The sequence below is a fragment of the Lonchura striata genome, chromosome 1 (assembly GCF_046129695.1).
Source record: "Lonchura striata isolate bLonStr1 chromosome 1, bLonStr1.mat, whole genome shotgun sequence".
Lineage (NCBI taxonomy): Eukaryota > Metazoa > Chordata > Aves > Passeriformes > Estrildidae > Lonchura > Lonchura striata.
Window position 1 is genome coordinate 82,037,643 of NC_134603.1, and position 26,443 is coordinate 82,064,085.

The window sequence follows — 26,443 nt, forward strand, 5'->3', positions numbered from 1 at the left end:
AAAGTGAAAGAGGAAAGGAGTACTCAAGAAGGATTTAGTCACAATATATGAGCAGAAGATACATTCACTAATAGAGCAATAAAAGCAAGAAGAGATGCAAAAATCAGTTTCCAGACATAGCACTGGAAAATTCTTCACAAATAAAGACCTCAATTTTGTTTTAAAATATTCTGTCCTTCCCCTCTCCAACAGCTGTTGACCTCATGAAATTTTAAAGTACTTGCCAAAACACTGAGTGGGGGGATTGTGGAAGTTTTGTTTGTTTTTAATACTCTTATTGTGTAAATCTTTGTTGGTAGTCTTACTAACAAAGCCGTTTAAAGAGCATTATGCATCTTCATTTAAAAAGCTATTAGGGTATGAATGTTGTATATAGCACAAATATTTTACCTCACTGAATGGCTATGTCAGCAGACATCAACACTATCTCCTTTCAATAGAAACACAGTAAAAAACAGCTCTATGACACAACGGATTGTATCTAGAGCAGGAAGAGATTCTGTAAAGTTTCTCCTCTTTTCAAAAAAAACACCTCCTATCCCCATCCACAAGTTAATAGAAAACATGTTATACAGGCTACTAAGAAGTAGAGTAGTTCTCCATTAATTACCTGTCAATTGAATTAACTAACCTTTATCTTGTTATTGTTGTACTGAATATGAAAGAGAACAAGACACTTATACTAATACACAGTCGTAATGCATGTGGAAAATGAAAGCACATCAGAAGGCCTGTTTGCCACTTACAGGTATTTGTCAAGACCACCAAAGCCATTTTGAGATTCATTTGTCCCAGACAGATTTTATGTCACCTAAATTCCAATCTGAGAGATTAGGTTTCACAGGAGGATTTCAATGGATTCCTAAAAATAGTATAAAGACCATGAAATTGAAATTTTCACTGCCCCCCTTAATTCAGCATTACTGGTACCAAATACATTTACTTTCAGGGAAAAAAGTAATTATTTGTAGAATCTCTTAACGAAAACCTACACACTGTAAATGTAGAACTGGGAGGTCCTTAGAGGTACTAGGACTTTGGAACATCATTTAAAGCTTATGTCTTTTGATATGATAGTGCAGCATTAGACAAACATTTATATTATTCCAGTATTATGTACTCAACATTTTTTTCTTCAGAAACCTGTCTCCACAGGAGAGTTATCTAAATCATAATTCTGTAGACATTTAGGAAAAAATAGCTTCTTTGTTATACTCTTTAGTTGCTCCTGAAATTTTTGACCAAAAAAATTTTAAAAAACTCTGTTTCTGCTTGATATTATGTCATGCAAGACAATCTACAAAATACTGAGGTAATTTCAAACACATACAGTTGGCCTCATCATTCTGCTATTAGGGAGACTTTTGGAGGTTACTGTAATTTTTGTATTTTTAGTTATGTTATATAGATGACAAATGTATTATTAGAATTAGGTGGCACTAGAGACAAATTGCCAAATAAATATTCCAAATTCTATAAAATTCTTGACTCAGGAATGCTATAATCATTTAGTGATCCATCCATCATGGTCTGAAGAAACAGTGAAAATACAACAGAAAGTACTTTCTTAAAACAGACACACAAGAAGATCACTTAGCATACCTAGTGAATCTCCATTCATTTTAATGCAGTTAAACAGTGAAATATTGGGAATAAATATGTTGCAAACCATTCTCTAGGTTCAGTGTCTACACAGGGAAATGAAATTATCAAAGGAATTTTGACTTCAGTATTGTACTGGCTTGCCATGACACAGTTACACACTCCTCTGTTGTAGAGAGCAGACAGATGCTGAAACCTCCCTAGTCAAATAATAATAATAATATGACCTGAACTATTGACTTGACTGAAACGTTGGGTGTAAACAATAACAAGGACTATCAAAGCCTTGGTTCCTTTTGATTTAAAAAGCTGCATATTCTTATTCTGACAACATTGAAGGTTAAACAACAAGCAAACTATGCCCCAAACCTTGCAAGAAAAGATTGATTTTTCCAAAACCTATCACATTATTCTTTGCAGGATAGAGTTCTTTTCTGCCTACATTTTATAGCACATAGGTGGTTTTACCCATCAGTTTCCCTTCCCTCAATCTCCCATGGAGCAATGTAAATGAATTAAATAAAAGTTCTGTTGAAGTGCAAAGTGAAGGTGAAAAGGCATGTAGGATACCTTGAAGTACAACAGAATATTTATAGCAATCAAGTGCTCCATATATATCAAACAGTTAAAATAATGTTTTTGATAAATGATAGTCAAATCTCTGCCCTGGAGGATGAGGAAAAGAAGCTTAAAATTTTTATCTTCACAATGTTCAGTAGAGAACCTATATTCCAAATAAATCCAAAACTTAATGTAGCCGATAATCTGTCTTCAGTTATGTGGTTTCATTTGAAACCTGTATAGCAAGTTCTGAGCAGCTGCAGTGTGCTGCAAGTAGAAAGCAAAACTACTCATCAAGACTGATGCCTCCCAGACCACTGAATTTCTTGGTCCCATTGTACAACTTACATAAAAAAAAACAGTAGATTTTTTTTTTTTTTTATGAAGAGATTGATGTTTAAGCAATTCTTTTTTAAGTTTGCAAAAGCAGCTGCCTGATAACCACAAACCTCTCTGTTGATTATCAAGAATTGGGGGTGCAGGGGAAATATTTTAGGATTTATTCTTTTGCAAGAAAAATAAATATTGAAAACACAGTAATTGTGGATATACCATTTCTGAACAGAAAATTGTTATGTCTGTCTTTTTACTGCACTCTGAATTTCATTGAATGATTTAAAAGGTTGGACTCAGTGGTCTCAGAGGTATTTTCCAATCCTAATTGATTGTCTGTGATTCTGTAAAACACCATCATCCAAAATTTAATGTCAGTGTGAGCTGAGATTTCTGCATCTTAAACACATTTATTTTTCCAAGAAGGTTTCAGAAGCTACAATTCTTTTAATATCTACATGGCAGGCCTTTCTGGAGGAATACATTCTCTTTGACCATTCCCTTCATCTGGCAATCAATAGAAATCAGGCTGGAAGTTCTATAGGGAGTCAGTCCATCTCCTTTGCTGAAGTTTGCTACAGCACAGATAAAAAAGGCTAGATCTAGGTCAAAGCTTTGACAAGTTATCTGAATCTAACTTAAATATCCTAGAAGTACACCATGGATGGGAAATTTCATGAAAATCAAGTCACATCATCCTTTCTTCTAGCTGGAAATGCAAAAAAAAATTTCCAACTAATCCTCTCAAAACAAAACAAAAAAAAAAGTAAAAACCAAACAAAAAAAAAACAACAAAAACCACACAAGCAAAAACCCAAACCCACCAACCAACCAATTAAAAAAGAAATTTAAAAAAAGCCCTCAAACAAATATTTGGAAACCAACAAAAAGAAGCTCACTTAAGGTAGTATCCAAATGTATATGCAACTTGATGCTGTGGTTTAGGGATGGTATTTCCCAATTTAGTGTTTCCACTGAAAACCTCCAAACCACGCACTGATCACACACTTACTTCTCCCACCCCATTCCATTTTTCCTATGTAGGGCTGAAGAGGAGAATTAGAGGTACAAAAGGCAAAGATCAGAGGTGGAGATGAGAACAATCTACTGAAAACAGTTATAAGATAGAACAAACAGTAGTAGCAATGATATTAAAACCATAATGTTCAAATGGTGAATAATTCACTCAATAGAAGTCACCACAGAGAAAACCTGATCATACCTGACGGTGCTGCCTGTCTTCCTGCTCTGTGACCAGGAAGAGAGTCCTTTCCCCATCCCTGAAAAATGACAATGGTACAGAATAATCGCTAGGTCCTGGCCATGCCCATCCTGGCTAGTGCAAAAATTAACCCTGTACTGTCCAGAATCAGGACACTTGTATTGTACTTCTTAGTCCTCTATGGACAAAACCAGTTTTTGGTGTTCTTGTATTTTAAAATTAATAGATTTTTAGTTTGGTTGTTGTTTTGAAATAAATTGGTTCAAAGTTTCTCAAAGTCTGACAGGCACTGATGACAATGCTACTGTCTTATTTTCTGCTGTGATAGCATAGCCATAGGAAGTCCTGTTAATATAGCAAATCTTCAGTGGATATATTAGCTTAGACAGTTTCCCACACAGAATTTTTATTTCAACAACAAATGACCCAGCAAGTTCATTATTGTGTGAACTTGGAGCACTTTTCAGAGAAATGAGTACATCTTTTGTGTTCTCCTATAGTAAAACAACACTGGCTACAAGACACATCAATCTTGCTGAGTCATAAAAATGTATATTTTATTAATTACTCCAATTTGTTTGTTTAATAGACACAAATGGTTTTTTTCCTCAATATGGAGATGCACCAAGTAATATGCTAGGTTGGGTTTTATTTTTATTGCAGAGGTACTTAAGAACCTTGGTAAAAGTTGTTTTTCATATTCTAATTTATTCTGACCCTTCTAACAGATTGTAGCACCATACTTTAGAGATTGGATCTGAAACACAAAAACCAGTCAGGAGTTTAGACTAATTTTCCATCATTTCAAGAATGGAACAATAATTCTAGAATAAATAGCAAAGTTCTTTTGTAGTCAAATAAGAATAGAAAAAAAAAAAAAAAGGACAATTATATTGAAGTTCTTAGTATTGAAGTAATATAGCTTTATAAGAGAGTATCAGATGCTCAGTTGAGCAGTTTCAGAGTCTCCTTCAAGTTTGTTAGTGTGCTGGCAAGTAATGAGGTCTTTATATTTGATATCACTATGAATCCACCAAACAAAGATTTAAATGAATCCTGTTTTAGACTTAACATTTGCTTTTTGAAATGGAAGTTATCTTCTATCATGATTACTTATTATATCTGAGGCTCCATTGCTCATATTAAGGCAAATCTCCAAAACAAAAATGTTCTAGCCAAGACTAAGAAAAGGTTTAATATTATATCAATTCATAAAGAAGAAGAAATACACCCGTCTTCTAGATGGATGCTACTTCTAAAATAGCTCCTTGTTTCATTTAAAGTTTAGACCTCAGAGTAGCACAACCACTCATAGTTATTTTCTGTTTAACTAGATGGAGCAGATTTTTTCCTTAAATTATTATTATTATTATTGAGAATGAAAACTGTTCTGTGAAAGAACTATTTGAAAATCCTTCAGTTAAAAGCAGATTTATAATCAAAACTGTAAGTTCCTAGATGAATTGTGAAATATGACCAATACAAAAAATGAAAGTTAAAATTATATCTGCTTGTCTTTGGGAGTTTTAGGGGTTTCAGGGATTTGGGGGTTTCTTTGAGGTGGTGTTAGACTGTTGTTTAGGTTATTTTGAGGAACATTACAGAAAAGGAAAATGCACCTTGATCATCTTTACTTACTGTATAATTTCTTTCCTATTCTTTCCTGCCTTCTTTTCCCAAAATCAGAAAAGTCCAATCTTCCAAAATATGCTCATAATACACAACAAGTTAAAGCATATTCCAGGAACAGTTACAGTATTCATCATGGATAATTCATACTGTATGCAGTTAGAACTCAGATGTTACTCCCCTGAATGGCTCTGAGACCCTGGTCATATAAACTTGAGCATGAACTTTGGAAATTACAGGATTAAAAGTCATCTTTCTCAGACAGCTCACTAGTATGCAGTGGCTGCAAATGTCAGAAAATACCACAGTTTGTACAAACAGTAAAAAAAGCCCCTCTCCCACCCAGCACTCAAAGCCTTCATTAATACTAGAATTAATAGAGGAAGAAAATACCCAAATAAATATCCCACAACACATAGAGATTAGTTCTTTTCCTAACATCGAGATAAATTCCATATTGGCAATCTAAACTCAATAATATGATACTAAGCTACACTTTTTGCCAGTTAATTTATTAAGTGTTCTGCAATATTTATCTGGGAAATCAGTAAGATTTTCAGCTGTAGCCATCAAAGAGCAAAGAAGTAACTCATTGTTTAAGTGCCATAATTTTGCGCTAAGTAGTATTTAAAGCATCCTTGACTACTTCTCAAAGATTACTAGAAGCTAACTTGGGGCTGGACTTGCTGTGGGATACATCAATTCCTCATTTCATGTCTTGATGAAGTAAATAAAATAACTATATTAAAAAGGAAAACATTTTAATGTTTTAATGTTAAATGGTTTAGGTATTTCTAATGTTTTATAGCCGAACAATGGACTACTGAACTATCAAGAAATATTTCAAAGCTGTCTCTTGCTACCAGGTTTCTTAAATTCCCCAAACATATGTGACACATTGTAAATTGCTTTTTTAATTCTTAGCACTATTACAAAAGTCCTACAAATGTTCAGAAATTATAATATGCTGTTTTCACAAAGTATTGCACTGATCACTAATAACTCTTCCTGCCTCTCCCTCCCCCGCTCCCATTTATTCCAATTTTCCAAGGATTGCTTTTCTACAGAAGACTTATTGTTCCATAAAGACAATAAAGCACTGGCTTCGGCTGACCCTGTCACACTGTTTTTGTAATGAGATTAGGTCCTTCAGTCTCCCAGTTTCTGTCCATGCCACCACTGTTTTTATTCCAGTTCAGATGGCCACTACACAGACAAGGTTTCATAACTGATGGAATATTGGCAGTAGCACCCCTACCCTCTCTGATATTTTAATTTCTTTAGTGGCTGCAGCATATTTTTATTTTGGTTTAACCTATCACACTCAGGTTTGTCTTCTTTAACTTCAGGCTGTAAATTTCAGACAGCAGAAATGCCAGAATTAGATTTTGCACTCATATCAGTGTCTTTTGTACCGCTAAGCACCACTGAACTTCTGTTACAGTCCTGGAGTTCACCTGAGACATGTTATATACTAACAAATTTCATAACATGCAAAGTAAATAACAAAGTGAATATGAGGAAGGAACATTTAAAATCTGCCACCAATTCACACCAATGGACTTCTTTCTTAAAAAAAAAAGTGTTGGTGATCTTTTCTATTACTTCTTTTTCATTTTTAGGACATCTTATGAAATGTTGCTCACATCGGTTGATTACAGTACTTGCTTTATTTCATACTGCCCCAACCACTTATGTTGGCATGACCTACATTCAGTAAACCTGTACTAAAACTGAATCTTATTTTCCCTTTACCTTCAAAATGTTCCTAATTTTAAAGTTATTGCATCCTCTGTAACAATTATAGCATCCCGATATTACAATTAAGCCTATCAGGGTTAAGTTTGACTGCAAAGTTAAAATTAAATAAATTACCAGATAGTTCTAAACATTCTGGAAAACCACAATGTAGATCCTATTTCTACAGTTTTAGAAAAATATCTGGCATTTCACAAAATAAAAATTTCTTATTTATTTTTCCTGGAAATGCTGTTATTTCAGACTCATAAATATACTATTGAGATCTCCTCCACTGCTCTTTTGAAAACATTCTGAATTCCAGTGTTACTTTCTCAAAATTTAATAAGCAAAAAACTGTCTTAGTACTATAGTATATTAAGCAAAAACTGTGAAATATATCACTCATTTATTATTGACACAGCTAAATAGGTTTGCAGAGTTAATTACTGCTTACTTGGAAAGAGTTCTGGTTTTTCTTTTTTTTTTTTTTTTTTTCTTTATGGCAACCATTTTCTTGTTGTTTCCATATAGACCTCAAGTACACCACAAGATCTGACTTCCTGTTCTGCTTATGAGTTAAGGAAACTAAAAACTGGTATGGTCTGGTTTTGTTCCCTGCTGACAACCAGCTCCTGCAGTTCTGCATGAAATGGATATAGCTGAAGAAGCTATTTCTGAGCTACTCTTTTCCACAAAGATAAAAAAAAATATTCCTCACTATTTAACTGCAGGACTTCTCAGAGTTTGGAATGGTTGAACAAATTCTCTATTGCACATACCTTAGTTTAGCAAAACAAACAAGTAATGAAAATACAGAGGAAAGTAAAGACCATGTAGGTTATTAAATACTTCTGCATGTACAAAAACCAAAAAAAAACAAGAGACAGAGATGAACTGAAGATTTAGAGCTTTACTACTTAATTTGAAACAGTCAGAGAATATAAGCCACCCAGAAAGAAGTCACTTTCAGTTAACATACTGATGTAATTCTGAAAATATTTATCAGGTATATTGTTTTACAGTCACTTCTTTTTAATTGTTTCTCAGTCCAGAAATGAAAGTGCCAGGCAAGGCAGAGAGGTAATACTTTTAATGGTATCATCTGCTGCTCACAAGTTGTGTAGTGGCAGATATTTCTTTAATGTTCCTTCTTCACAATATTTCTAATTTCTGTTAATGAGTTCCAGATGGCTCTCTATAAGTATCATTGAGCATTGAGGTACCATGACAGTGCATGCTGCCTTAGTAGGAAGTTAAACTTCAATTAATTGTTAGAGGATTTTCATTTATGAAGTTGCAACACCTCTTTAATTCAAAATATTCTCCTGAATCATTCTGGGATAGCTTTTTTTTTTTTTTTTTTTTTAAATGACTGTCCACAAAAAAGCAATCACCAGTAGGATGCTGTTTTGCCATTTCCTGGAAGATCCTTTGCAAAAGATGAAAAGACAAAGTATTTAATTGCAAACTTCTTTTTGCACAAACCAATCAACCCTAGCATGTTTGAGACCTGTCTTACACTCCACAAACTTGTCAAGAAAAATCAACTAACTAGATAAAAGTAAATTCAATTTCATTCTTGTGCAAAATTCAGCTGTACCTCCCCAAGAAAAAATAGTGTTCAGCCCTTGGTTCTGTTGCTGCAGAGGTTTGTATTTTTCTTCTTTTAAAAATTATTTTACTGAGGAGCTGTCAATAAGAAAAACAGCTTCGATATTACTTATCTTCTGTCTGTAAAAATGTTTAAGACAGCCTTGAGAAAGACTCTTAGCATTTCCAATTCATCAACTTTACCAAAAGAGTGAGACCCTTTAACAGCCTGTTAATCCTGCAATTTTCAGACCACTCATAGACCTATGCTGTCTTAAACCTTTGTGAACTCTACTGAAGAACCTACTTAACATCAGTTTAATTCTGAAACACCAAGAGTTAAAGATCTACCATAGTTAAAAGAAACATGTAGGCAGGTTGCTATTTCACCTTTTGGACCTTAGAAGAAGAGCTCTGCAGTTTTGTGAGTCCTGTTAAGTACTATCTGTTAGAAAATGTTTTGCAGGTCATAGGTCAAAATTTACACACTTAGAAGTTCAAGCATGTTGTTCTTCCCCATTCATGTAACTATGTTAATGAATGCATGACTAAAGAAGAGGACAGTCATTTACTCTAGTCCTTACCCCTCACCTCAAGTATTGAACACAAAGTCAAGGACTAGTTGTTATTGAAAACATGCTTTATTAATAATAATAAATCCCTTAATGTTCTACTTTTCCACCGACTTTACCAAAATTTATTTTCCAGAAGATATTTTTTAAAGTCAGTATTTTTTCACTTGTTTGTAGGAGTCCATTCATAGTGGCTATTCCAGACCTGAGGGAGTGTCTGTTGTTAAGTTTCCATAAGATCTAAATGCAGCATAAAAAGATGTAAGTGATGTTTGCTGACAAACCAATATATGTTTTCTTTTCAATTACATGCAGCTTGAAAGCCTTGCAGCTCAGCCATCAGGCACCCAGAAAACCATAGTTCATATAAAGTTCATGCTTTCTAACTCCTCAAAAGCCTCAAACTACCAAAGTAAAATAAAACCAACTCGGATATGGCCATGCTCTACTAAATAACCACATGGTACTGTCAACATGTTCCTGTGTCTATTTATGTCCTCTTGTTTGCTCTGGCTTGTTGCATTTTGAAATACAAATACTTTAGGAGAGAAAAAACCCATTTTTTAGCTTGCCAGCTCCAGAGCCTCTTCAGTTCCCTGGTAAACATCCAAAGAGAATTAAAAGTAAAATAAAAAACAATTAAAACCACTGTTTGTATGGCCTGCAATTTTACTTCTATTTCTTCAAATTAGACATGTAAGACTTTCAGTGCTTCTTACAAAAGGAAAAGAAGTTAATTTGCAAATGTTACTTAGTGAAGGACAATATTCCAGGAAAAGCAGATAGTCTACAGCTTTCTCTCTATGTCAAGAAAGCATTTTCATCCTTTGCCACAATCTGCATGTGTAAAATATCGTTACCCTTCTATTCCAAGAATTTTATTTCCTGCAGCACATTAGCTGAGATAGATACATATTTGTTTCTTGGAAATAATACTATAATCATTGCCATAAGCAAGCTACTTCATAGTAGAAGTGATCCCTGCCATTGTTTTATTTAAGAATTTTAATATTTTAAAAGTATCTGAAATTAGAACAGGACAAACAGTAAAATAGGATTTTCATATTTCAGAAATTTTAATTATAAATGAACCTAAATATCTGCTATGTGCCATATACTGTTTCTCAGAAAGATTACTTGAGAAAGGCTCTAGAAGCCAAAAGCAGTCTGGTAGGCTGTCTGAAAAGAAGAAAAGAAGAATAGTGGTCAAACTGTCAGGAAACCTTCCTGGACTGTGGCTTCTGGGACCTTCTGAGTCAGCTGTGCCACACAGGGAAAAGGAAGTTTGTCAGCTTGTTCCCATTTCTCAGACCCCTTAAATAATAACCTCAACAAAGGACAGACAACTCCCATGAAGGATCTTTTTCACATATAAAACATTTTTTTATGCTTTCTGTGAATCAGTAGATTCACAGAATGTGTGAAATTCTTTACATTCCTGCATAGTGAGTGAATGATAAAGTTCATATCATTCTTTGCACTAGATAGATGACTTTTGCTTCCAAAAATCATGCATGGATCACAAATTTGAATTTTAGGCAAATGATACATAGTGCTTCATGGCAGGTTTAAGTTTTCACAGATATTAACAGCACAATTTGAAATGAAAGTCAACACATAAATGTATTCTAAATCTCATTTCTTTTTGAAGGCTGGGCTAAGCAAAAAAAAAGTTATGAATAGAAATCCGTTGTTAATTTCTGTCAGACTTAACACACTCACCGAGAAGAAACAATCAAACATATCAGCAGGACTGTATTTATCTCAATAAATTTAATTAATTTACTTAATCAACTATGATATCTCAGTGATCTCCCTATATCAAATTCCTCTTTTATCAATAATTCAAGACTTTATTTTATACTCCTGATAGCATTTAGTCACATCATTAAGCATACCCTTCATTTACTGAGTTAAAGAAAGATACAGATATTTTGAAGTGAGTAATGTTCCTCTGCTCAAAAGAATACTTATAAATATAGATAATAAACTGATTTACCTCATCTTCTTGTATTGTATTTCTCATCCCTGGTGTCAAAATTTTCCACATTTCTAGACAGACAAAATCGTTGTTATATACAATATAGACTTTTTGAGTCAGTTACTACTTCACAGCAAAGCCTTGTTCCAAACCTCAGGCAGGAAGTATGCATAATAGTTCATGTTTTTTGCTAACAAAAATTCTTGCAGCTAGCACAAGATAAATCTGCCAGGGGAAAAGATTTTACAACTGGTGATCCACATCACAAACCTATGTGTTCACTATTCCATCTTTTAACAGTCTTGGAAAATAATTACATATAAATTAGATGTCCTGTCAAACTTGAATTAGTGTAGTCAAAATATTAATCACAGACAGTTTCTGTCTCAAAAGCAAGTTTTTCCAATCACATATTCTTTCAGGAGGAGTTTACATTTCTAATAAATTATATGTATAGTAGGTGAATGTAATACAGTGCTTGATTCACCACAGTGCATGCTTTTTTTGTCCAGTCAGGTTTGAAGAGTTTAGGAGTTACTGTCTGGGCTTCTCAAATATGACATATCTCAATGTCTGATTTCTACTGACCCAACTGATATTTTAAAATTGAAAGTAAATATTTTTTATCTCTTGACTTTTTTAAACAGTGTGAGTATTTTAATTGCATCTGACTGTGTAGCTTATTTCCAGAGATTAATTAAATCATAAATAGAATCAGTTTTATTTAGGTTTTATTTTCAAAAAACCAGATGGATACATCTCAACTAGTATTTAACAGACTGCCAAGGTGGGTGTGGGGGAAGAACACATGTTAAAACCAAAGCAGATTCTTTTCTGTAAAAAATGTTTACAATTTCCTTCTTAACAGCATCTACAACTAGGAGGTTGAAGTCATCAACACACTTCAATGCTGTGCATCACCACTGCTATAACACACCCCACTTATGTTGCTTAAAGGTTGGAATTAAAACAAACAAACAAACTGGTTCTATCTGGTTCTTACAAGCTTTTGCCATCACATGTCTTTTCATGCCATAAAAAATATACTTTTTTGGTTGCTTCCAACAAATAACTACCTATGCAAATGAAGAATTGGAAGCATATTAATGTCAGAGAAAGAAATTAAACAGGTATTGCAGGAAGAAACAATGTTCAAGCATGATACATTGATTGATTATTTGCATGAAGAATAGCAGAAAATAATGTACATCATAGACAGGGAATACACAGAGTAATAAAAATTCCTGTCTTGATTATCAAAAAAAAAGCATAATTTTCCCAAAAGTAGATGGGGTTAGTCAATAATTGCCTGGATAGCAAATCCCATGCTATAATTATGTCTAGCTAAATTCTTTCCAACATAATTGCTTTGACAATCAGTTTCATAATTTCCTATTTCAAAATTGAAATGGAATTATTTCACTGACCTAAATATTGAACTAAATATTTGACTGACCAAGTCATTATCAAAAAATATGCCGTTGCTTAAAATGTTGAATGAACCAGAAGCTATGAATTAGCAAAAGGCTTTTACTCTCCTGAAATTATGTAATTCAGTACTAACCGAACACCAAATTCATCATGTGAGAAACAATGTTTAAAAAGATTATTTATATTGTTTCAAGTTTACTAAGAAAAGCTCCTAGTTTAGATGTATCAAAAGGACCAATGAAAACTCTAAAATTATGACATTTATCTTTAATACAATTATTGAATAAAGAAATGAGGAAAGGCTGAAGAAAAAACATCTTCTGTCAAAATTTAGAGACATAAAAATGCTTATTGAGGTACTTTTTGCCAGCTTATGAAACTGAGCATTATAGGAAATATTTAAGTCACCACATTGTTGGGCAGGATCTTAGACATTTGAACTGTTAGTTGTCTAGGGCACCATTAAAATCTCCACAATCAGAGCATTTGCTCCCTGACCTACTTCTGCTATTACAACTGCAAAATGCAAAAAAATGTCCTCCAACACACAGAAATGAAATTCAGGCAGTTTTAGCCAGCAAGAAAAATAACTAAAGGCTAACATGTGGCAAAATGACAGGGCTTTTCAGGGAAAAAATTGTATGGATTTTTTTGTTTGGGTTTGTTGTTGTTTTTTGGGGCTTTTTTGTTTGTTTCTTTCTAAGAATTCTCCAGAAAAAAAAGAAGTTTATACCAGTTGTCCTCTTCAGTATCATATATTGTGCAAGATTGTGAAGTGCTAGTATCTCACTGCAAGAAAGCATGTGTAGTGATCTCTTTTTGGCAGTGGAGAAAGATCAGCATTTACTGGTCTATTTTTGAATGAAGCAGCTTTTCTCTCTTTCATTAGGAACATGCCTGTAGTCAGGTTAATAGTGTTAAGAATGCTATTGGTTCCAGTTGAGTAATTTAGTCATCCCACTTCAGAATACTCAAATTGCAGCTTGAAACAGCTGCTCACCTATTCCACAGAGGTGGAAGTGTCTCTTCTGCTTGTTCTCTGGATAATAGATATTTACAGGATTGATCTGAAGAAACATGTAGTAAATCAGGAGTCCATGTACCTACAAATGGATAAGCACATCTCCAGCAAATAAAAGTTTTGATTCAGGTCTTCCCACGTATGTTTCTCCTTGAAACAATGTTCTCTCTTACAACAGGTATGATATTGACCAGTTGAATTCACTAACAAAAGGAAACAAGGAAGAGACACATTCAGTCAGCTTTTTGATTGATAAGAAATGGTAATTTAGGTAGTAGAAATCTAGTCCAGATATGGATAGTCACTGGGTTTATTTCTCTAAACCTATAAATGTTTGTTGTGGCACAGACAAGAAGGAGAGATAAGCTTGTGCTTAGGTTAAGTAGTGACCTTAAATGTTATAGCATCCTGGTGTATGAAAATGCAACTGCAAAATAATTGATATAACCTAAGTATTTATTAAAGAAAAATTCATTTTTTCCTAGGTATATTAAATATATTGCATATCACTACATCAAATTTATTTTTTTAATCTTTATTTGATAATTCAGGGGTTTTTTTCATCACTTACATGCAACTCACACATGCATTTACACATTGGGGAAATATTCTGTTAAGTTTCAAGTTTCTCATTTATAATGGATTAGAGTGCCGAGAAACTTGGAGTACGGATGTTCATTTACTTCTTTAGAAAACAAAAGATATAGTGCCATAAATCAGTAATATTGGATATATTCTATATCCTGACCTACTGAAAATGAGAAGCAGTTAGGAAATTGTTTTTATTTATATGTTTGTTTCCACCTCTGCACAGTCATTGTAACCTACCAGAATGAAGTCAGAATTTGAACTTACTGTGCTCTTTGCCATTTAGTTTATATATGTGATTTGAATTCCAGATACTTCAATAAGAACAAACCAACAGGTCAAGACTTGTCTTATGTTATAAAATAAATAGTGTTGAAATGAGAATTTACCAATTACTGCAGAATGAAGCAATAAATATTCTTTGGATTAAGAATAGCACCTAAATCCTCTACTAAATTACAACTGAGTCAAGGTGGGAAAAAGTCATGCAAAAAACATTTGTTTCCTTCAGACTGATTATTCAGTGCAGAAACACCCGTGTGCAATTGCAGCTTTTTTCTAAACCACCCAAGCATCAATGCATAACGCAGACAGGAAAAGCAAATATAAAACTGCATATAGTTTTATTTAAAAACTAAGAAGCTGGACCTACTAGCACAGTTCTCTTCATAATCGCTGGAGATGCAAGGGTACACATCTAAACTCACCACTGCGCACTGGTTTCCGTTTCCATCAGTACGTAAAATTACTCAAGTAAGAGTCATATGATGGCTTGGATTTAAAGGGATCTTAAAGATCACCTGTTCCCAATCCCTTTGCCATGGACAGGCCAAGTTGGTCAAAGCTCTATCCAACCTGGCCTTGAATACTCCCAGGGATGGAACATCCACAATTTACCTGGGCAACCTGTTCCAGTGCCTCACCATCCTCACAGTAAATAATTATTTTCCTTCTAATATAAACCTACTATCTTTCCATGTGAAATCATTCCCCTCTGTCTTTCATTACATGCTCTCCATCTTTTTTGTAGGTTCCGCTCAGGTACTGGAAGGCCACAATTAGGTCATCACCCACATTCTCTTCTCTTTTCCAGTCACAATTCTCTGTTTTTCCTTACAGGAGAGAATTTCCATCTGTCTAATTATCTTGGTGGCCTCCTCTGTACTTGCTCCAACAGGTCCTGTGCTGGGACCCCCAGAGCTGGATGCAGCACTGCAGGTGGAATCTCACTAGAGCACAGCAGAGGGGCAGAATCCCCTCCCCTGCTGCCCATGCTGCTTTTGATGTAGCCCAGGACACATTTGGCTCTCTGGTCTGCGAGTGCACATGTCTGGGTCATGTCCAGCCTCTCATCCACCAGCACACCTAAGTCTTTATTATCAGGACTGTTCTTGATTATTTCAAGCGCCAACTTGGGTTTATACTGGGGATTGCCCCAACCCAGGTGCAGCCCCTTGCACTTGGTCTTGTTAAACTTCATGGAATTCCCCTGAGCCCACTTCTTGGTCTTGTCCATCTCCTTCTGGATGCCTTCAGTGCATCAACAGAATTACTCAGCTTGGTATCATCTCCAAACTTGCTTCATCACTTTGTCATTGCCTGTGTCATTAATGAAGATATTAAATAATATTTCTTCCAGTGCAGAACCATGAGGGACAGCATTTGTCACTGATGTCCACTAAGACTTTGAGCCATTGATCACTATTCTCTGGATGGATGGAACCAACCATTCAATCAATTCCATATCCACCAAACAGTCTACCCATCAAATTCATCTCTTATTTAGAGAAAAGGTTATTCTGGGGGTTCGTGCTAAAGGCTTTACAGATAAATGACTTTAATAGTCCTTCCCATGTGCACTGATATAGTCACCCAGTCCCTGCCCTTGGATTAGCCATGCCAACTGTCCCGAATCAACTCCCTGTCCTCCATCTGCCTTAGCATATATGCTAGGACAATCTATTGCATGATATCCCCAAGGAGAGGAGGCTGACAGACTGGAGGCTCCCAGAGTCCTCCTTTCCACTATTTTCAGAGATGGGTTTACAATGTTTACCTTTGTCCAGTCACGTGAGACTTCACCTGGGACTTCACCGGACTTCCAGCATTTTTAAAATATCTTGGAGAGAGGTCTGATTACTACATGAGCCAGTGCTCTCAGGGCTCTGAGATACATCTCATCAAGTCATCTAGACTGATCCTTATTTAGAGTAGGAAAGACTTTGCTCCTCCTGCCCCCATCCTGCTGTCCATCCACAAAAAACGTGTGAGAAGAGAGGCTGACACTGAAGACTGAGTCAAAGTTGTGTACCTCAGCCTTCTCTTCATCCATTGTTACCAGTTTGCCAGCATTGTTTATTGGGGGGATACTCCTTCTTTGACTTTCCTTTTCTGGTACATATACCTGTACCTTCATGTCATTCTTTCCTTCTCTTGTAAGGCTCAGTTCTAGCTTCATCTTGTCCTTCCTTACTCCATCCCTACATATCCAAACTTCATCTCTATACTCTTTCCAGGCTACTGTCCTTGTTTCCATTGTTTATGCATTTGCTTTTTCAGTTTAGTTTGATCAGCAGTTTCCTACTCAACCATAACAGGTTTTTCCTTCCTTGCCTAATTTCTTGTTCCTGGTGTTGATAGGTCTTGCTGTAGGGAAGACTTCCTTAAAGATCTGCCACCTCTGTTCTGCTCTCTTGTCCCAGAGAGCCATCTCCCAGGGGATCCTATTGACTATCTCCTGGAAGAGCTGGAAGTTTGTTTTACTAAAGTTCTGGGACCTAACGTTACTCCATACGTGATCCATATCTTTTAGGACTGTAAATTCCATCACTGCATAATCATTGCCAATGAGGATGCCGCAGACTTGAAGTCTCTGATTAGCTTGGGAACTATTTCATTAAAATTAAACAAGTGCAGGTAGTGAAGTTGCTGTGATGGAATAAGTACTAACATCCAAATTTTAATTATAGCACAGGTATTCTAAAATCCATGTCTTTGTCAAATGTACTTCCTCCCCAATCCTCTCATAATGATTTGTTAAAATAAGTTACACAGAACTCTTGCATGCAGCTCTTACCTCTATAAAAAATTCAGCTGATATACAATTAGGGTTTAAACTCTTTATTATAAGGTGGATACATTTTTTTCTTCTTGTAATCAACTCTGTAAGCAGATAATGCGGTGAACTATGTGGCCCATGTTATTATTGCCAAGCTATTTAAGTTCCAGACAAGGTACATGTGTTTCTCAACACCCTAAAGAACAATTCTGATGGAAATAAATATTCACAATAGTGAAATGAATTAATTTGTTTTGCAAGGATTATTTTGTTCAGAATATTTCTACAGTATCAAACATCAAGTTAGAAGTTTTGAACTGATCCACCTCCCATTTGTGAAATCAGACCACTCTTTAGTGGGGGCTGCTTTATGGTGGGAATGAAGAAGGTGCCTTCATTGCAGAAGTGCCACTAGTGCTGCATAAATGGCAAGAAGCAGTTGAGACCTTGATTTTTCTGCCCTACGCTGTACCCAATACAAAGTTCAGAGACATTGTCTTAATGCGGCACCACAGCTCCGTGCTGCCATTTTAGCAAGGGGTTTTTAAAATGAGGCAGTCTCACAGACTGAGATATTTCTCTTGAGAAATTCCATTTAATGGAATGGATGCAGGAAGAACCTATCAGGGGTGGCAGCTCATCAGTCTGGTTGCATGGTCTCATGCCTATCTCATGTAGGAGTTTCCCCACTAGCTCACTTTTATTGGAGTGAGGCTATAGCATGAGCTGACCTCAAGCACAGACGTAACTCATTCAAAATAGCTACGATAAAAGGTCATCCTTAAACCTATTCTAACTTATGCTGGCACTAACAATCCATGTCTCATTAGTGTCAGGCATATTTAGCCAGAAGCATATTCCTTAGTAAACTGTTACTGCCCCTTCTAAGTAGCTGTAAATTCAAGCTCATACAGCAGCAACAACTACTGTGTAAGTATTTCTATTAGTGAAAAAACTGCATGCAAGTCACTGAAAATTTTTATTGCAGAAAGCCTGGTTACAGATCATTTTTTGTCCCTAGCACAGCTGCCAGTGGGGACATACTGTCTTTTCTTTCCTTCTCATTGCATATAATTTAAAAACAAACAAAACTGCAGATGACCTAACAATAGCTGTTTGTACGTTTACCTGCAGACATTGCTTCACTTAGAAAGCAAACCTACTGAACAATTATAGAGGGCCAAGTCCCTGTGGACCATCTTCTGTTCTTTTTCTGATCCAAACCTAGGTTGAATTACCTCAGAAATGAAAAAATATTCATTGCATAATACAGACCTTCCTAGAAAAACTTGGCTTCTTTGTTACAAGTGCTGGAAATATGAATAAGACAAAGGAAAAAGAAAACACTACAAAAGAGCTCATGGGCTCTTTTAGACCTTTTAGCTCTGCCTCAGAGGTCTGGTGACAGGGTTTTCGTTATGAGTATACACAAAACTTTATAAAAGTGGTCAGTAAAGTCCCCACTTGGAAATTCCTGCCATTAAGACTCAGATTCAATTTGCTGAAGCTATAAATACTGACCCCCATATATGAGGTTAGTGGGAGACAGATTTTAAAGGCAATGAGTGGAATAAAAAGCCGAGTGCTTTAGAAATTGATACATTTATGGTCTGGAAGCACCATGAAGGCATATAGGCATGAAGACATATAGGAAGAGGCAAGCCAACAGGTTTCAGCATGTCAATCCTTATGTAAAATGTTCATGAACCTGACTTTTTCTGTGCAGTAGACATAAGCAGCTTATTTTCCACTAAAAGAAAAATAAATTTTCTTAATGTCTGACCAATAAGTGCATTTGGACAATAGCCATGCAATAAAAAAATTAGTAAAAGAATCACACTCATACTAAAATTAGTATCATTATTTCAGTGCCTGTGCCGTAGAAGTGATTAGCACAGAAAAGTATGTGCAAAATTGTCTCACATATCTCCATGTTCAAATAATTTGACTGAAATAAGGTCTGAGCTATACAGCAAACAACAACAAAATGCGCCTGCTAATTTGTTGAATACACATTCCAGCGCCCTGAGCAAAATATAGTAATTATAGCAACAGACACAGACAGAAATCTGACAAGAGTTTGGCAAATGAGGATTTCAGAAACAACTTAATTCTAGTACTCTTTTTTGCTTAATTTTTTTTTTCCTAAGTCATTTTATATTAGATTTCCAGCCTCAGTGTTACGCAAACTAAAGGAGAAAAGCTTCACCACATTTTCATACCAGAGACTAATGAAGGCATCATCATTGGAAGAGACAGGGTGACCCAGGAGCCAAGGGAAACATTTGCAGATAGAGCTCTCACCAATAGGACACAATCCCACACCAGGTCACATTAACAAGGTATATCTTTGCCCCTAGACAAAGGACACTCCAGTCAGTCCCAGGGTCTGTGCAACAGAGTTCTGTGGACAAAGACAGGACTGGAGAAAAGCCACCTGCCATGTGGATCCAAGGTCCACTGAAGAGTCAGAGCTGTCAGGAGACAAGGCTGTAACACAGATCCAAATGCATTCAAGAGACAAGGCTACCCTCCAAATATGTTCAAGGCCCAGAGAGGAGACAAAACTGCTGCACTACATAGATTTGAAGTGTGTCTAGGAAACTCAGTCAGTGAGGGAGGTCTAAGTCCAAAGGAAGCTCATATAAGGCCCAGCTATCCTGGTTTGAGTTCAAAGGGAAACATCCATGGACAGGGCAAGGGGCACATAAGGCCATTAGGGCAATAAAGGCCTCACATCTGACAGGGATTATGAGCAGAGTCAGAATCTTCAAAACCAGTTATTTTCTTGCCAGCAAAGAGTTAATGGAATAATAAATGGATAAGGTTTTCATCCTAGTTAAATTTGCAGCTCTAGTTATGGTCAGAGCAGCTTTTATATGCACATATGAAAACTGTATGAGAATAATACGGCACAATTCGGATAGATTTTTATTAAAGTGCTAAGAGGCAAATACTTTGTCCCAGGGACCTGCTGGGTCCTTTGCCTCCCTTTTTAGCATGCTGACTGGTGAAAGCACAGCAATACTGTGGCTGCTCTATAGCTGTGTGCAAGCTGGCTGACAGCTAACAGAGTTGAAAGTCTGTTCAGTTCCTCTGCTTTCCCTTTTGAGACAGCAGATTAATTTTTCTCCCTTACATAGTTGATGGTTTTTACAAAGTCTGTGATAATTTGATGTCCATTAAAGCTTTAAAACTGGCTCTTGGAGGCAAAACAAGTGGGGACTTATAAAACAGCATGATTGAATGGGTCTTGTTTCCTTAATATAACCAACTGAAAACACATCAGACATGAAGCAGGCAGTAAAGATAAAAAATTTCAGCCTAAAAAACTTCAGCCTGTCAATGCTTTAAAGAATTACAATTTACACTACATTACATGATATCTATTCTTTCCTATCTTATCAACTCAGGTATTTTCTTAAAGTCATTGAAATGAAATAAATACATAATTATGAATAAAGCATTAGATCAATAGATTACAATTAGATTCATATAGTATAATTAGATTAATTTCACTATATACTGTTAACCAACGAATTCTATATCAAGCACTATTAATATAGAAGTGTGCAATGACAAGTAGCCTTTACATTCTATTTTACATTGAGTGTATGAGATGTGGTACGGGATAAAACTAAGAGGGTAAGTGATGTAGTGACTAATAAAGGTATAGTGATTGCAAATGAAGTATAAGAGAGAAAATATTAATGTTTTGTGTCATAGATTGTGCTTCCATTTTGAAGTTGATTCTCCTTGATCTTTAATGACTGCTGTGCATTTAAAATTTTTCCCAATTTTCATTTACATTCCTTATCAACCTACAGGAAAGAAGTAGTGCAAAGACTTGCTCAAGTTAGGCTGATGAAGAAGTAAATGCACAATTTTCCTATAGTATTAAAATACTATTACATAATTGTAGTCAAAATCTACATCTGTAAAGACCTTGCAATATTTTTTGCATGTTGAATATTGTTTGTTTCCAAAAATGTAATACTGTATTACATATGAAAAATAGCAAAGCTTGCTAAAGTAGTGTTGGAAATGTGATTTACACTACAAAAAACTGTAGAAATGTATTTCCCATTTCTCTGCATCCTCAACTATCCAACTGATTTCACTCTATTAATTATTTTACATATATTCCTCTTATTATTTGAATATTTGCAGAAACTTCCAGGGAATTTATTGCAAAAATATCATGTTGTCATAAACATCAATGAAGAATTCTCACAGAATTCACTAAAAAAAAGTAAAATAGCCTCACAAAATAACCACCAAAAGACCATGACACAATTTATCAAACCAAAATAAAATATGGGTTATTTAGTGAATACCAGTATAACCAGTCAGCTAAGGGCATTTTATGTAAAAAATGGAATGGTCAATGTAGCCCACACAAAACTGTTGCTGTCAAGGCAGGATGGGAATGACGAGACTGACTCAGAAGGCTGTAGAGAGTAAAACTCCGGTTTATTCAAACTACACTGCTCTTTTATACAGAGCTCCACAAGGACCAAATCCATTGGTCCTAAAGTGAAAACAACCCACCACCATTGGTGCAGAGTGCTTGATGCACAGTGATAGAACTTAACTATAAACAATGTGAAAAACAAGAGAGATAAAGAATTATTTACATTATTTCCCAGCTCTTTCCCAGGCCTCTGTGTAGTAGATAGGGACAGGCAAACGGAAGATCTCGGGATGTGACGGAACGAAAGACCCCTTCCCCCTCTCACCCTGCAACATGTTATCCATTACCCCAAAGAATGCAACCACACCTAACCCAGTAGTTTTCCACTCCTGACTAACCCTAGAGACCCTACCAACCCCTCCTGACGTAGCAGAGTCCCCCAAGACTATTTAAACCCATGAGATAAGATAATAAACACTTTCGACCGTCCACCACATTGGTGCCTGCGTGTGTTGTTAGACCGAGTGGCCCAGGGGAGACTGGGCTGCCGTGCTGTTCCTTAAAACCAGGTCGCCGTTGTCTTCCATGAAGGCAACATAACTGGTGCCAAAGCCCGGGAAAGATTAGCTCGGGCAGCGGGTGTCACCTGGACAAGGGCAGCGGCCAGACCGGTGAAACCGTGTTCTCGGCAAGGGAGACGTCCCAGGACCCGCAGTCGTCATGGATGCCATCGCCAGGGTCGTAAGTGAGGTTCATAAGCAATGGGGAATTGAGTGTAAGCTCAAAGACTTTTATCTTGCTATAGCAAGGCTGTTTGAGCTTGGGGCAATTGAACGCCCTGTGGATGTTTTGCATCCGGAAATATGGGAAAAATGCACAGCCGTGCTGGCCGAGGACACGAAATCCTCAGGCAGCGGCAAATGCCTTAAGGCATGGGGAAAAGTAGAGAAAGCCCTGCGCAGAGCAATAGAAGAGCAGGAGACATGGAGCGCAGCGCGTACGTGTTTATTGGTTACACCCAAGCTAGGGGTAGGAGCGGCAAACCAAACCGCCCCTGAGGACGATCCGCTCGGGAGCGGGGATCCGGGGGGGCCTGGCGCGTCGCCCCCCTCCCCGGGACGGGGCCCGGGACCCCCCGCAAAGCCTTCCCAAAGATCCGCGGCTTCCCCATCCGCCCCGCCACCGCCGGTCGGTGACCTGGTACCGGAGGTGCAGCAGCGCGCAGAGCTCTGTCAGCGGGGACTGGCGGGGGAAGCCAGAGCCGCGGGAGCCGCAGCTCGGGAGGAGATCCTGCCCACGCCGCCTCCATACCCCTTTGAAAATGGCGCCGGCAGCCAAGGGGAGGGGCGGGGCGCGGGCAGTCTCGGCGCGAAGAGCCCAGAGGCGCGGAGTTTTGCTAATGCGCGTGTGCGGGAGAAAGAGGAGGAGAGCGGCAGAGGGCTCGGAGCCAATCAGCAGCCGCGCCTGACGCCGCCACCATGTAAGGGAGAGACCTCCCCCTGCAGGAGGCAGGGCGAGCCCGGGGGCGGCAGCGGCGCCACCCCCGGGGGGAGGAGCAGGGTCGGAGCCGCACAAAACGGCACCGAGCCCTGGAAGTGCGCTGGCATTCGACTTCCGACTCTGAGTCCAGCAGCAGCTCCGGCAGCTCGGAGGAGCTGCCGGGAGCCGGCTGGGACTCTAAGACGAAGGGAACGGACCCAACGCAATTTAAAACAAAACCAAGTAAAGCTTTAAGCTGCACCGAAAAACAGCCACAATACGAACCAGCCCAGTTTACCGACTGGGGAGAAATAAAAATAGCCTGTGCTGAATGGTCCCCAGCTGCTGCCGTACAAGCCTTCCCAGTGAGGATCACCGGCCTGGAAGGGAACCAGCAGAGGGTATATGCCCCGGTAAACCCAAAAGATGTACAGTCAATTGTCAAAGCCATTGCAGAAAAAGGAATCAATTCGGCCATGGTCTCCACATTAATTGATGGTCTTTTTAGTAATGACGACCTGCTTCCCTTTGATATCGAGCGAATAGGTCGCATGATACTTGATGGTGCGGGAATGATTGTGTTTAGACAAGAATGGGAGGATAATTGTACAAAGCTATTAGCCCAAGCATCTGGCGCGAGGCAGCCACTACACAGATCGACTTTATCCAGGCTGATAGGAAAGCACGATGATATGATCACGCCTCAGCAACAAGCCACGCAGATGCGGGCTGAGGAGGTCAGGGCAACCACTCGGGCTGCTAGGGAGGCTATTCGTGCAGCCTCTCGGGTCGTAGCCAAGCCGTCGCCATGGTCCACCGTGAGGCAGGCAGAGAGCGAAAGCTTCACGCAGTTCGTAGATCACCTGCAGGCAGCAATAGACTCCTCTACCCTGCCGGCAGAGGCAAAGGACCCCGTGGTATCTGACTGCTTGCGCCAGCAGGGCAACTCTGTCACCAAAGATATCTTACGTTCCCTGCCAGCCGGAGCCAGCCTGGCTGACATGATCAGACATGTAGTGAGGGAAGAACACCTGACACCCATTCAGGCAGCTGTCCACACCCTGACCAGTGCCATGGCGTGTTTCAAGTGTGGTGAGGCAGGTCACATCGTGGTGAGCTGTCCCCAGCCGACATGGCAGCCCGCCGCGGCGCCTCCACCCCAAACACGCCCGAGAGGAGCCTGTTGGAGCTGCGGGAGGAAGGGGCACCTCGCTAAGGAAGGCAGGTCCTGGCCCCAGGGAAACGGGAGAGGGAGGGGGCGTGCGGGCCGCACTCAGCCTCCTCCCGCCGCGAATGCAAGGCGGCCCATCTATGCCAACCCCCAGTGGAGCGGGGCGCCCTTATACCCCATACCCCCACAGGAGGCAGCCAGCTTCGTACCCTCACCAGCGAATTTCGCAACACAGCCTGCGGTACCTTCGTACCCACTACCGCCTCAAGCAGCGCCTGTGCCGCAGGGTCAGCAGGGGACGCCCCAGAACGGGACCCCTGGGTGGCCCTGGCCATGAAAATAGGGAAGGAGCCCCTGGTGCTATGGGGGATGTGCCGCCTTTATGGCAGTCAGGACCCCCACATCATAGGGCTTCAGATTTGGGCAGACACAGGAGCAGACTGCTCGATTTTTCCCCAAGCACTGTGGCCCCGACACTGGCAATGCAAAGAAGTCCCCCCAGTGAACGGAGTGGGAGGGCCATCCCGAGCTTGGAAAAGCACCCAATTAGTAGCTATAACGATTCATACAAAAAAGGGACCAGAACAAACAGTAGCAATCCACCCCTACACTTTGCAAAACTCTCCACCCCTGATAGGAAGGGACATCCTTGCTATGTTAGGAGTCAGGATTACAAATTTATAATAAGGGCCACTGCTGTACACCCACTGCTGCCAATCAAACTGACTTGGAAATCACCAGACCCCATATGGGTTGAGCATTGGCCCCTGTCAGAGCCTCGAATGGCAGCCTTGCTGGAACTGGTCGACCGCAAGCTGCAAAAGGGTCACATAGAGCCCTCCACCAGCCCATGGAACACCCCCGTGTTTGTAATCCCCAAGAGATCTGGAGAAGGTTATCGTCTCATCCACGACCTGAGGGAGGTGAACAAGACAATCCAGCCCATGGGTCCAGTTCAAACACTGCTGCCCGCGAACTCAGCCATCCCCGAAGGGCAGCCATGCGCAGTGCTGGACATCAAAGACTGTTTCTTTTCAATACCCCTGCATGCTGAGGACAAAGAACGATTTGCCTTTTCCGTCGTGTTCCCAAATGGCGAGCGACCCAACCTCCGCTTCCAATGGAAGGTGCTACCACAAGGTCTCGTAGACAGCCCAACCATATGCCAAATCACCGTAGACAGGGCACTGATGCCAGTCCGACACTCCCACCCTGCTGCAACCATCATTCAGTACATGGACGACATCCTCGTCGCTGCACCATCAGCAAGCCAAGTGGACCACCTAGTGTCCACAATCACAGAAACTCTCCAGGCCAACGGCTTTGAGATCGCGAACACAAAGATCAAGAGAGGACCGTGCGTGACCTTCCTGGGAGTGGGGGTCACAAGTTCCTACGTGACTCCACCCAGGATGAAGGTCCGCCGAGACATCAAGACCCTCCATGACATGCAGCGCCTTGTGGGATCTCTACAGTGGCTCCGCAACATCATCCTAGTTCCTCCAGAGGTCATGGACCCCTTATATGACCTCCTGAAAGGAAAGCACCCCTGGGACCCCAAGGAGCTGACACCACAAGCAACGAAATCCCTCAACTTCATAGAACATCAGATGTCCACTGGCACACTTGCCAGGTGGAACCCAAGTGTACCGCTAGATTTATACGTCCACTTCACGCAGAAAGGAGGAGTGGGAGCACTGTCCCAAGGACCTTCCGAAAAATCCCAGCCGATCCAATGGGTGGTCCTCGGAAGACCAACTCGAGCGTTTTCCCCAGGAGTCGAATGCGTTGCTAACCTCATCATGAAAGGCAGGAAGCTCGCCCTGAGACACCTGGGGACCGAGCCGGCAAGGATCCATCTCCCCTTCCGCAAGCAACCGACTGTAGAGTCAACTGCGATATCGGAGCACCTGGCCCTTGCTCTCACTGGCTTCGGAGGAGAAGTCTCCTACGCCACCAGACCACCTTGGACCCAGCTACTGACCATTGTCGACATAGACGTGCCACCAAAGGTCATAGACAGACCACAGCCAGGACCGACGGTTTTTACA